This window comes from Nematolebias whitei, chromosome 1, assembly GCF_014905685.2.
Source record: "Nematolebias whitei isolate Nwh7 chromosome 1, NemWhi1, whole genome shotgun sequence".
Lineage (NCBI taxonomy): Eukaryota > Metazoa > Chordata > Actinopteri > Cyprinodontiformes > Rivulidae > Nematolebias > Nematolebias whitei.
The window spans coordinates 15,014,622-15,018,581 of record NC_056498.1 but is presented as its reverse complement, the minus strand read 5'-3'; the positions used below and the strand labels follow the sequence as shown (position 1 = coordinate 15,018,581).

At 36.1% G+C, this 3,960-nt stretch overlaps 1 pseudogene; it reads left to right on the top strand.

The window, feature by feature from the left end:
- Positions 1–1,745, top strand: part of LOC119414787 — a 7,329-nt pseudogene extending 5,584 nt beyond the window's left edge.
- The last annotated feature ends 2,215 nt before the right edge of the window (positions 1,746–3,960 follow it).

Below are 3,960 nucleotides of genomic sequence, written 5' to 3'. Positions count from 1 at the left end.
GGAGTTGCTTAATTTATTAATGCAGAAATTAAATGCAAAATTAAGGACAAGATGTCAATAGTTGTTGATGATGTAATGGAAATATTATGGTTGAAATATCAAATGATAACTCTAAAAATATAATAATTTGTTGTTTCTATAGATCACCAGGTTCAAATATAGAGCTGTTTACTGATAAAATCATGGAGCTCTTTGAAAATCAGAGTTGTAACAAAACATTTTTTGTGTGTGTGAGGGGACTTTAATATTGATTTGGGAAATCGAACTGACTCAAATAATATTTGTACATTTAATAATTCAATGCATAGTTTAAGTCTTTATCCATTAATACTTAAACCAACAAGAATTACAACGCATAGTGCTACAGTCCTGATGCATGCTCAATAATCCAGGTAGAAATAGTGCTACAGTGATTGATAATATTGTCATGCTTGGAAATAATTTAATTTTTCACATTCACACTGCCATAAAAAATACAGGTACAGGTTCCACATGGGCCCAAAAAATATATTTGGGCCACTTTTGCTTGCAGGGTGAACATAAACGAAGTAATGTGAAATAAGCTGTAGTTATTCCTAACAATGTGAAACTCTCAGGGATTTTGTCTCTAAATGCTCTTTATTTTTTTCAGTTGAGTATTAACTACAGTATAAAATACCAATCTTTACATCTTCACACATATTTACACCCCAATGTCTTAGTATTAATTTACACAGTTGTTGTTGTTGTTGTCTTACAGGGTTTGAAAGAAGGATCGTCATTTTGGGAAAGACTGGAGCTGGAAAGAGCACACTTGTCAACACCTGTTTTGGAAAAAAAGTGTGTGAACCAGACTCTTCTCCAGGGTCTGGAACCAGTATATGTCAAGCAGTACGAGGAACAGTCAATGGAAGAAGAGTAACACTCATTGATACCCCAGGGGTTTTTGACACAAGAACATGTAAAGAGGAGACAAAGGCTGAGATATTGAAGTGCGTCATAGAGTGCGCGCCAGGTCCTCATGTTTTTATTATTGTGCTTAAGGTGGACAAATTCACTGAGCAGGAGAAGGAAGTCATAAAGAAGATGACTGCTTATTTCTCAGATGAAGCTCTGAAGTTTGCCACAGTGCTTTTTACTCATGGTAATGAGCTTGAAGAGGGAGTGAAGATCGAGAAGTTTGTCAGTCAGAGCAAAGAACTGAGTGATATAGTCAAGAAGTGTGGTGATCGCTGCAACGTCATTGATAATAAATACTGGAAGAACAGCCAGGATGAGTACAGGAACAACAAGGTGCAGATAGAAAAACTGCTCAACACCATAGACAAGATTATTGAGGCAAACAATGAACGTTACTACACCAATGAGATGCTGCAGAAGGTAACACAAGATTTAGAACAAGAGCAAAAATGCATAAAGCAAGGAAGTCCAAACCTTTCACCATATGAGGTCACACAGAAGGCAAAAGCTGCTATTCTTAAAAAATGGTTAGCTTCTTTTTTGAGTTTGAGCATAGTGGTCTTGTTAGCAAAGTTCCTGGACGCAAGGGGAATGTGAGGAAACAGAAGCCAATGTTAGCGTTGGGAATATCATTAACAAAAGTAATTGATGCAGTTGCATCAAGAGGATCTGGTGCAGCTGAAAACAGGCTGATACACCAACATCATATGGTACAGCTACATCTGTAAACAGCTGGGGAACATGAAGGTGTAGGCTGTGGTGAAGCTGACTCAGCTGTCAGAAATAAGAAGCAGCTAAAGTTTTGAGACAAAGTAATATAACTGAAATACAACATGTTCGTTTAATCACATAAAAAAATTGCATGAAGTCAGTGGTTAACTTGGTACTGGGTAAGAAGTTCTTACTGTCTAAGTCAAAATATACTGCATATGTAATTCCCAGCAGCTACTAAATGGAACTGATTGTAAATAATACAATTAAAAATACAGGTAGTATCACACCAGGCTGCAACTATTTGAACGGCATTCGTGTGGGTGTCTCCAGAATGTCCCATGACATTTACAGTGGCTCTAAATTTACTTGAGTAAGTTGCAGAAGCTCACACTTGAGTTTTGAGAAATGTGTGGACAAATTTTCACTAAAAAATAATCAGATTTGTGCAAACACACAAAGTTAATCAAGGTCAATACACTGTGGGCAGAGGTAATAAAGTCCATGGCCAAGAATGCAGTTTTACAAGACATGTTCACAAAATATGGCAACGATTTTCCAAAAACTGGATGCTCAAAACACGACTCCCTGGCCACTCAGAATTCAGAGAGACTTCATCGAAAATTTGCCTAATTCCTCTCAATTGATTAAAAATTGATGTCAACCAGTCTCCATCAGTCGCAGCTCAGTGAGATACTACCTTAATGGTCAGATCTGAGGAACACGCCTGTCTTGAAACTTGCTCGCTTGCCATCAAAATATAAACATCTTCTATTTAACTCAACTTTATTTTCTTCTTGCTTCCCTTTTTTTACATATTTTTTTCACTTGTAGAGATACTGTGCCTAATATGTTTTGTTGTTGTTAAAATAATGGAAGGGCAATGGATTAGGTTTCACATATTCAGCGTATCATAGTTCAAACCAGCACATAAGTTTTAGTTCAATTTTATGATTATTTTCTGTTGAAGCATCATTTATTCAACATTAAGCATGTTTTTGTGTTTTAAAGCTTTCATTTGACAATACAATTTCCATACAATATGTTAATTAAAAAAAGGTTTCTAATGGTTTTTCTGCTTTGAGTTCAAGTTCATTTTCCTGACATGAGTTCAGATTAGTTCCGTGTGCATTAGAGACAGATCTGCTGTCTTGCCCAACTGGTTTACTTACTGTGACTGCAGAATCACAGAACAGAGCATTTTCCATTATATGTGTATGCAACTTTTAAGCATCTTCAGTTCCTTAAAGTATATACTTGAATCTATGTACTTTAATGTTGGCTGGTACCCGGGTTAACGATTCAAGTCTTCAAAATGAATAATTCAAAATAAATTAGATGCTATTTCCTGCATTCTGGTGTACTATAATGGGTTGTTAAATATCTGTGTTTACCTACATAAGTAAGCACTTGATTTAATAATTATTTTTGAGATCATGGCACAACAAGAAGTAGCCTGACCAACAGCTCTCCTTGTGTGACTGGAAACTGCAGTGAAGTTGGTTTTAGGTTGGATTTAGGATTTTCACGCTCAGCAGATTCAGCCACGGTTGAATAGAGCATGCTTCACTTCTCTCAATGTTAAAGTGCATTATAGTTGACATGTCTGTAAACACCACAGCTTAAGTTCCACAAACTTGGTAAGAAACATGCTTTAAATGTGTGGAATGAAATTAAGATAATCTAGGTAAATGTTGCTATTTTTAATATTACTGGCCTTTAAACAAGGGAACATACAAAAAGGCACAAATATAGCCCAGCTGTAAAGGTTGTTGTAATTGAGCACTCTGGATTTGAGCGACAGTAACATTTCTATCCAGACGCTGGAAGAGGTGCTGTGGAAAGAGATGTCTGGACCTCCCTGCTCAAACTGCTGCCCCCAAGACTCGATTTCAGAACAAGCGGAAGAGGATGGATGGATGGTGTATTTAAATAAGTGATTTCATGAAAGAAAACGAACAAGCAAAAAGTTTATAATGAATTTACTCACAAGTAATTGATGTTTTGTGGTCTTTTGACTGCTTAATTTTTGTTCCAATATATTGTATACAGTCTTGATATGTCAGTCGTCTTTTTCCATTTATTTTCAGTCCATTACACAAACATGTCAGAATATAACACTGTTCTTATTTTTGGTTACTAAAACCACTGCTAAATACTTACCCAGCATTCTCAGATGAACAAATGAGGAATGTTCCAATCCAAATCTTTGATCACCAAGATCTTGCAGTTTTTTTAAGATTAAGTACTGGCTATCACTGAATCTCAAGCTTGCATTATTTGGCTCTTTTATAAACACAGGTTTGCAGA